Here is a 10822-nt window from a genome sequence, read left to right as displayed (position 1 = left end):
CACTGTTGCAGTTCCGCTTTGATTCTGTTCATGCAAAGGTGAAGCAAAGCTCTGAACAAGCACTGGGTTCCTCAAGTTCACAAAGACAGTTTAAAGGACAAACCGTCCCTCGAAGTTACTGTCTGTAAAGGCATTCGGGCATGTTGATCTATTTTTAATGTGCTACATGATTACAGCAACAAAGGAAAGGCTAATGAGTCAGAGATTCATGTTGTGCGTTCAGTCTCTCGGTGTGTCTGCACTTGGAAGAAATCAGATCCTCTGCACTTTGGGTGCAGCTGATCACATACCAGCCTGTTTCAAAGCGTCCAGATACAACGCGAACCCTGGCCGGCAACCAACAACGCTTTATAACCTTTATAAACACACAGATGCAGATTAAGGGCTGTCAGTCTGAGCAGGAGCCACCGAGACAGCAGTGTTCAGAGCTGCGTTGTGACTCCAGAGACACGCACACAATGCATCTGTCTGACTGAGCGATCTTTCTCACCGTCTGTCACACAGGCATCTGATATTTAGAGCCCAGCTTTCTATGGTTTAACTGGCATAACTGACATAATCTTAAAATTAAAACACTGTCATCATGCTCTTATGCACTCCTGTTTGTTGTATAGTGACTGCATAGTCAATCTGCAGGTCAAGAATAGCCAGGATGTATTACGGGGATTCATGTTTTTCTTTGGAGCAATGGCACAAAAGAAGCAGTTTGTTTCCACAAAGGGTTATCCTTACATGTTGTGTCTAACACTACCCCAAATGAACACTTCCCTCCCTCAACAGCCTATGACTTCCCATTGAAAAACCTTAACATAATTAATAGGTAAGAAAAAATAAATAAATAAAATAAAATAAATTATAATAATAAAACAAAAGAAATTAAAATAAATAAATACAACAAAAAGCGACCGCTCATTTCAACGGAGAGCGAGCAACTTCTGACGACCTCAGTCTACGCAAGCGACAGCGACCGTTGGCGACCAGGCGAGCATGTTGATCGACGCATCAAAGTTGAGAATCCTTCAATTTTATGCAAATGAAGGGTGACTTTCTTAAACGACAGCCAATTGGAGCACAAGTAGAGCTCACGTGATCTTTTGAGCGAGCTGAGAGGATCACGTGAGCTCTACTTGTGCGCTTGCAGCAGGTCACCACCCAGAGTGACAGGCAGCTACAAAGTTTCTGCTAGTCTGAATGAGGCATTAGCCAGCAGATGATCTAAAAAGGGGCATCACACCTACTCGAAGGTCTTAAAACCAGTAGGTGATAGTATAATTTTTTTTCCAATTTAATGCAACACTTCTTTTATCCATGCATCAAAAGGGGGTGGAGAGACATGTTTCCACTTTAAAAGGATGAGACGTCTTGCTAGTAAAGTAGTAAAAGCTAAAGCCTTTCGGACCATTACTTAAAGGTTAGTATCTACTGCCAACACAAAATCAGCCAGAAGTGGATTTGTCTCCAGATCTATGTCGAACGCATCCTTCAAAGTTTTATATCAAGTTAATATCAAATGTTTTAGTCCAATAATCAAATAATTGTAAAAGGAACATTTTAAAAAGTCTTTCCAGTATTAAAAAAATTATTGAAATAGAAAGATTTCGTGAATGTGTAATTCTCTTGCTAAACGCATCAACACGTTTTCCTCATATGCATCCGAACCATATATAAATCAAAAAGTGCATTGGAGATAGTCTGCAAATAAAGGATTAACTGGTATAACTGACACAGTCTTAAACTTATAACACTGTCATCATGCTCTCATGCACTTGTGTGTGTTGTATAGTGACTGCATAGTATGGATGCAGGTCAAGAACATCCAGGATGCATCACTTTCGGAAATATTGGTTTACAGATTTCATTTACAGTTTACTTTAGGGCAATGGCACAGAACTGGTTTCGAGCCTTTAAGTAATTTTTTTTCTTTGGGTAAAGAACATCTACAAATCTCAAAAACTCTTTCCAGTATTAAAAAATTATTGAAATGGAAACATTTCTTGAATGTTGAAGGCTCTTTGTGGCACCGTCAATGCTGATAAATAATTTTTATAAGTGTAAATTAATGAAGGATTGTATAAATATACTTCTTTTTTACAGTTTTGTCTGCTATGGACATCTATGTGCCTATTTTAAACTGACGCACAAGGGTTAGGCTTTAGATATACAAAAGCACATCTAAATTACTCAACTCCACAATCAATTGAACTAAAGTCATCTTGTCACTGCAGTGTGCCACTGAACGCTCAGGTTTTAATAGAAAAAAACATCACTTCTGTGATGCATGCATTTATCCTGAAAAACTAGCTTTTAAGAGTTCACACTTAGCTGATGATTGATAATAAAGCGTATTTGGCATGCTGTCCTCGAGCCTGGGGCTCCAGCCTGATCTCACGAGAAAACGTAAGTATTTTTTGTTTTGCCAGTTTAGTGGCTAATTCGTATGAATTCGTACGAGTTCAGTCGTACGAAATTGTACGATTTTAAAAAGGAGGCATGGCACCTAACCCCACCCCTAAACCCAACCATCATTGGGGGATGAGCAAATCGTACAAATTAGATCGTACGAATTCATATGAATTAGCCACTGAATCAAAAAGTCACGAATTGCCGTAAAATTGTGTTGGGGGCTCCCTCCCGTTTGAAGGGCTCCCCTACTTGTGAACATGCTGAGATATATCTGGCTAAGAGTTGTCTTAAGGTGCCATTTTGAAGAAGTCAATTTACAAAAGGTGTATGTCTTTGGACAGTGAGAGGAAACTGGGAATCCCGGGGAAAACCCATGAGAACACGGGTAGAACATGCAAACTCTGCACAGAAACATCGACCAGCTCGGAGAGGGGCTGAACCAGTGGCGTTCTTGCTGTGAGGCAACAGTGCTAACCACTGGGCCGCCGTGCAGCCCTATCAGAGAAGGGGAGGAGTAGGGGTAGAAGGGGGGGATTCTTCAAGACGAAGATGACTGGAGTAGAAAGCTCTGCCTATTTATAGTGTGTCAGTATTCATCTGATTGGTGCAACATCCATAGCGAATGCGGTATCAGCTGTGTTCAATCATAAGCACGTGATCCTCTCCAAATTAGTTTATAAATAAACCACACTTATTAATATTTACAACTGATGTCATGCTTCAGTGATGATTTCAAACATGACATTTAATCATAAGCTTAAACAGCTTTGTAGAATTTAAGATTTCCTCATTAAATAAGCATTTGCATGACTGAAATTGTTGCTCAAAAGGCAACATCTATGAGACTCAAGCACAAAGAAAGCACTAAAAGTCTTCCATAAGGCTGAACCTCTGAAACAAACCAATCACAGTCACGTTTCACTGAACACCTCACTTCCACCCTGATTTACAATCCACATGTTCAAACCTGATGCCATTCAAGCAACACCAGATGAGTGCATGATGCCAAAAAGTTCATTATGTGGTCAACTCTGCCTTTAAGGAGTTTGCTGTTGATAATTAATAATAAAAATGCATTAATCCATGAACAAATGAAGCATATTCAGTTCACATCTAAGAACAAATTTGTCCCTAAAATCTGACACAAACGCACTGAAAAGCTGCTTTCTATGAGGCACCATCACACAGTAAACATACATACAGGCCTGTGCAGGAGTGTTGTGTATGTCTGATTTCACTGAGTATACATTAACATTCGACACACTTTATTTCAGCCGGACACTTGCTAAACACATCAACAGGTTTTCCTCATATGTGGCCGAACAATGTATAAATCAAAAAGTGCATTGCAGATGGCCTCCGAATAAATGATTAAGTGCATCTGAGCGACCACCCAGATTTCTCACTGCACAAGATAACGTGTTTGCACCTGAAACCAGCAGTGTAAAAGTACTCGAAATACTACTTAAGTGAAAGTACAGATACTGAATAATTTGACTTAAGTAAATGTATCTGGCCAATATACACAATATTAAAGAAAATAGTAAAGAAAATAATATAAAGAAAATAATAATAGTAAATAAAAGTCTTGAAATATCTGAAAATGGATTTGGGAAAAGAGTAAACATAACCTAGGAACAATAAAAACAGAGTAGAATTTTGTTTTTTCATCCATATTTGTACACTGTAATAAGCGATTAGTTCATTAAGAAGTGAGTAAACTCATTGTCATCTGGAATTGTTAAGTTAAACTAAATTTAATGATGCACAGTTGATTTGCTTAACAATTTTAACATAACAGATTTACTCAAATTTTTAATCAAGTCAACTAATCGACTTTGCGAAGTAAAATGTATTAATTTTCCTTCGGCTTAGTCCCTTTACTCATCAGAGGTCTCCACAGTGGAATGAACCGCCAACTTATTTAGCATGTTTTTACATAACAGATACCCTTCCAGCTGCAACCCAGTACTGGGAAACACCCATACACACTAATTCGCTACGGCCAATTTAGTTTATTCCATTCACCTATACCGCATATCTTTAGACCAGGGGTCACCAAACTTGTTCCTGAAGGGCTGGTGTCCTGCAGATTTTACCTCCAACCCTAATCAAACACACTTGAACAAGCTAATCAACGTCTTACTAGGTATGCTTGAAACACCCAGGCAGGTGTGTTGAGGCAAGTTGGAGCTAAACCCTTGAGGGACACCGGCCCTCCAGGACCGAGATTGGTGACCCCTGCTTTAGACTGTGGGGGAAACCGGAGCACCCAGAGGAAATCCAAGCACTCGGAGGAAACCCACGCGAACATGAGGAGAACATGCAACCTTCACAAAGAAATGCCAACTGGGACTCGAACCAGAGACCTTCCTGCTATGAAGCGACAGTGCTGACCACTGAGCCACCATGCCACCCACACAAAGTAAACTAGATAGCATAAATATAATTGTAGTTAATGTAGAAAATTAAACTAATTTAAATGTTATATTATATTTAGTTCAATCGTTTGCAATTAAGAAGTTAAATGTCTGGCAAACATTTTAGTGTCTATTTTAAATATTTAAAGTGCATGAGATGAAAGACAATAAATGTAAAAATATAACAAGTACTTTATAAGTCTAAATAAAATTGTAAGAAGAAGTGAAAAGTACTTTTTTCTTAAAAATTATTCAAGTAAAAGTACAAGTAGTCAATTTAAATTGTAACTGAGTCAAGTAGAAATCCCCCCAAATCAAGTAAAATTCCTGAAGTATTTTACACCTCTGTCTGCGACTGGTATTCACACAAACAATGCTGGGTGGGAAGTAACTGTGTGAGCTCAGATAAGCTGTGATAAGCTCTATCACTGGATATATTGATTGTGTTTAGCACCCATAAAAATCTGAATCACGCTACTTTGAAGACTGTAAATATTCCTGATGCTTACACACAAAGAGGTCAGATCCTTTGATTTAGCAATACAGGTCAAATCAGATTTGCACATGCTTACCTTAGAAAGACAATAAAGAAAGAAAACTTGCTTTAAAAAAGCAAAGCTGATTAACGGCTAATCTATGTAATTAATCGAATATTATTCGCAATATTCACAAATAACGGAAGGATTAGAAAGGAAATCAGAGCTCTGTCATGGGTGACTGAGCTCTTCAATCCTGGAAAATATAAACTAGAACATAATGAGTGTTGTATATACTGTACAGTAGCAAAGTCTGATACAAGTAGGTCATAATACAAAACAAAAATCACTGTACTTGAACTGACACCCATATTGATAAATATCCCTGATCATCACTGATTACTAGACAGTATTTAATTATAACAGAGTTTAAATTATGTCTAATAAGAAAATAAAATGTCTTATAATAAAGTGTAGAGCATCAAAACTGTAACATTTATAAGAAAGCATTATGATAAATCGAATTTGATAGGATTAAAAATGTCAAGTAAATTTTTCTAAGATGCAAATAAAATCATCTTGTGTTTTGTACTGATGCTGTTTTTAATAAAAGTAAATGATCCAATTCATGAGGATAAAGAAGTATGGTGAAGAGTATTATAAAGAGTTGAAATAATGTAGCAATGGGTAAATATATTTCCCTACAATTCAGAGAGATTATTCATTCATTTATTTTCTTTTGGCTTAGTCTCTATTTCAGAGGTCGCCACAGCGGAATGAACCGCCAACTATTCCAGCATATGTTTTATGCAGCGGATGCCCTTCCAGCCACATATACTCACGCACTCATATCTTGAACATGGGGAGAACATGCAAACTCCACACAGAAATGCCAACTGGCCCTGCCGGGACTTGAACCATCGAACTTCATGCGACAGTGCTAACAACTGAGCCACCATGCCGACCCTCAGAGATTATGTTAGCTTTTATTATAATCTAAAACTATTATAGTCACAATGTTATTAGTTAAATAATCACAATGATTCAATTAAAATTCACTTGAATAAATAATATTGGATTCACCTAGTGAACTGAATAAGTTAAGCTGGCCCTAGTGTATGTGAGTGTGTGCAAGAGTGTGTGGGTGTTTTCCAGTGTTGGGTTGCGGCTGAAAAGGCATCCGCTGCATAAAACATGTGCGGGATAAGTTGCCGGTTCATTCCACTGTGGCGACCCCAGATTAATAAAGGGACTAAGCCAAAAAGAAAATGAATGAATGAATGAATGGATGGATTCACCTGGATGTCTTATTAATTAAGTAGAAATTTTTGAAGAGATAAAATTGTCACAACGGCCAAATCATTTAGTTTTTTTATTAACCAAATATTGAGTGAAATATGAACAAGTCAGCCTTTACCACATAAAAAAGCTCTAATGACAAAAACATTTATCTTACAACAACCATAAAACTATCATCAAAATGACACGAAACCAATCAAGGCACGCAACAAAAACCTTTTTTCCCCCTAATAAAAGGCTTTCAATCATGTTTAATGTGGGAACACCCAAACACTGAACCTCAGAAGAGACACTCATCACATGTCAATGACTCCAACGGCCTGGAATGAAGGATTAGATGGAAAATCTGTGGAATGCCTTAAACTGGGCTCCTAGCAACACTACAGATGAAATACACACTCAAGAGGAAACACACACAATACGCCAGACAACAGCACACATGTGATATTGCCTTCTGTCACTCAAATACCAAACACTCATTTCTAAAACGAGAATGCAAGATCTTGAGAAGCTCCAAAAAGGCATATGAGAAATGACCTGCACCCCTATTTCATTTACTCATTCTTCTAAAGGACTTCTCAAATTTTCCTGCTTTGTGAAAAATAATGAATTAGCTTTTAAAACATTTAAAAAAATGTAAATATTTTTAAATCATGAGGTGACACATGATGGGAAAGCTTAAGACTAATATAAAGTCTTCATATAACATTTAGTTAGGGGGAAAAAAATTACGAAAGTCACTTTATGTTTAAAACTAGAACAAATGTCTGTCAATAGGACATGAATAAATGAATGAATGAATGAATGAATGAATGAATGAATGAATGAATGAATGAATGAATGAATGAATGAACGAACGAACGAAAAAACTAGAATCTAATTCGTTTTAAAAGATTTTTAAAACTAGAACAAATGCCTGCCAACAGGTCAATGAATGAATGATTGAATGAATGAATGAATGAATGAATGAATGAAAACAAATGAACAAATGAATGAACTAGAATCTAATTCATATGAATGTGTAGCAGAATTTAAAAGATTTTTTAAACTAGAACAAATGTCTGCCAATAGGTTAATGAATGAATGAATGAATGAATGAATGAAAATTTTATTCATATGAAGTATTGCAGAATTTAAAAAAATTTAAAGCTAGAACAAATGTCTGCCAATAGTAAATAAATGAACATATGAACAAATGAATGAATGAACAAACTAGAATTTAATTCATATAAATGTGTTGCTGAATTAAAAAGATTTCAAAATAGAACAAATGTTTGCCAAAAGGTTTATAAATGAATGAATGGATGAATGGATGAATGAATGAATGAATGAATGAATGAATGAATGAATGAATGAATGAATTAATGAAAATCGAATTCATATGAAGTGTAGTAGAATTAAAGATTTTTAAAGCTAGAACAAATGTCTGCCAATAAGTCAATAAATGAACATATGAATGATTGAATGCATGAACAAAATCTTATTCATATGAATGTTGCAGAATCAAAAAGATAAGAAAAACAGATCAATATCTGCCAATATGTCAATGAATGAATAAACTAAATAAAATCTAATTCATATAAATCTGTTGCAGAATTAAAGATTTATAAAGCTAGAAGGAATGTCTGCCAATAAGTCAATAAATGAACGAGCAAACGAATGAATGAATGAATGAATGAATAGAATCAGATTCAAATGAACTTGTTGCAGAATTCAAACATTTTCAAGAGTCAGTAATGTCACAAAGGCAAAATCCTTTCCTTCCCTTGTTTGGACTGAAATACTAAAGTTTTTCCCACATGCAGATATTTCTAAATGATTAAAAAAATATTTAATCTTGTTTTAAGTGGCACATGCACTTCATTTGGATTATTTCATGAAGTACTGTTGCATCTGAAGTAAATGCATCTTGATTTACAAATCTGTGCTGCAAAACCAGACCAAAATAATGAGACAGAAAATCATTTTTGTGATGTTCCAGCCAAACAGCTCAAGTCATAATGAGTCACACACAATATGGCTTTTCATACTGAACCTATTATCTTGTAAATCCACAGCTAACCATTTTTAGAGGGTGGATAAGGACCAATTTTGCAGGCATGCAAAGCATATCGTGATATTTATATTTTTAAATATTAATTGAGATCTTGACAGTTTTAGCATCTGTACAATTAAGAAACCCCACCAGATTTATATACTGTACAGCACTCGTTTAATCTGTTAGACTAAATGTATACATATACTAAAAAGCACATGATGAACTAAACAAGATACCCTACAGTTTACACTTTTAAGGTTTATTAAAAAAAATACATTTCAAAATAAGGGTTCCCTTATACGTTTGAGTTTATTTGGATCCAAATGAGCTATGTCCTCCTGAGGCATTGCTAGACAGGGTAAATTGATTCATGATATAGTTATGTAAAAAGAAACAAAACATTAATTCTGTCCTGCAAGGTAAATATGTAAAAGGATAAGTGATTAAGTTACTTGCATTACAAATATTTCACTGACAATTGTGTAAAACCTGTACAATTTTGGAAAATATTAAGTATTGTTTCATTAAATGCCATTTCAGTGGGTGTCTTCAGTAAATCATGAAATTGAATGATCTGAATTGAAGTTTTTATTTTGCTCAGAAAAATGTAATGTACAAGGAAAAATAAAGCTATATTAGTTTATATTAATAGGAATTATTAAATTTTATATTATTAAAATGTAAAATAACAATCATTTTGTAAGTGTCTAATCCACAAATATAAAAAGAGATGCAGGAAAACCTAAGAAAATGCAGAGTGTTTATTTCAACTCAAATGAGAGATTTTTTGCTGTGTGTTTGTGGATGACTGTGTGTTTAGTCTTGCAGATGTTGACTGAGTGTGCAGTGGTTGTTTATACATCTCTGAAATGTGTGACCTAAGAAAAACAGCATGTTTATCTTTGGTGAAAGAAAGATGGGAAAGGAGAGAGTAGTTTAGAGGATGCAGAAACTTGAACATACTTCACGCTTATGGAGACATGCATAGAGATGATCAGTGCTGGGATTTACTCCACATTGAAACCATTGCAGAGATCAATTCCATGCCTACTTATATCACATTTGGCCACAATCCATGGTCTGATATCAGCTTGATGCATAATAATTATCTCCTTCAGTGAAGCTAAGAAGTTCTAGGACAAATCAAAGGCTCGTTAAAAATTAAATGCAAACTCTTGTGTACCCATGAATAAATGTGGGGTGGAATACCAGGTTTAAAACCCCTTTACCCAGGAATGAAAAACCTTAAGGCATGACTCATTCTATGATTCACTGAAGCAAAATTGGATATTTATGCAGTGGTTTATCCCCCAAACTCAGTTGCTTTATGTGGCTAAACATATTTAAACTGGAATAAAAACAGAGGGAAAATGTGTAGCATATGTTGCTTTTATGTATTTAAAATTGTATTGTTATATTTTTATTTCAATGCATGAGCAGTATAAAAGGAGACTGCATGGATTGTGAGGTTTATGGAAGCAGTAATAAATTTAGAAACGCTGTTGCTAAAACATCAATCTCAGAGTGGCTAAAGAAAAGCATTGCTTCTGGACAGACAGAAACAGCAGCATGTTTTTACACTAACTTCAAGTGTATAATTAAAATGTTATAGCAATGTTATATTTATGTAATTAAGTATCTATGGTATTTTACTACATTTATTTAATATGGTATTTGCTTTAGTTAAAACATTCACATATGTATTCAAATTACATTTACATTTAATAATCTGTAAGGAGCTTTTATACAAAATGGCTTACTAATGAAGACAGCACAGGTCATGAATACCTGATATTCATTCATTCATTCATTTTCTTTTCAGCTTTGTCCCTTTATTAACTTGGGGTCGCTACAGCGAAATGAATCGCCAACTTATTTAGCATGTTTTACACAGCGGATGCCCTTCCAGCCGCAACCCAACACTGGGAAACACCCATACACTCATTTACACAGATACATTATGGCCAATTTAGCTTATTCAATTCACCTGTACCGCATGTCTTTGGACTGTGGGTGAAACCGGAGCACCCGGAGGAAACCCACACGAACACGGGGAGAACATGCAAAGTCCACACAGAAATGCCAACAGACCCAGCCGAGGCTTGAACCAGCGACCTTCTTAGTTCCATTTATATATAAAATTAAAATATTAATATAGAAATGTGTCATTTTATTATTATAATACA

Source organism: Danio aesculapii, chromosome 4 (genome assembly GCF_903798145.1).
Source record: "Danio aesculapii chromosome 4, fDanAes4.1, whole genome shotgun sequence".
Classification (NCBI taxonomy): domain Eukaryota; kingdom Metazoa; phylum Chordata; class Actinopteri; order Cypriniformes; family Danionidae; genus Danio; species Danio aesculapii.
Note: the sequence above shows the minus strand (reverse complement) of the source record.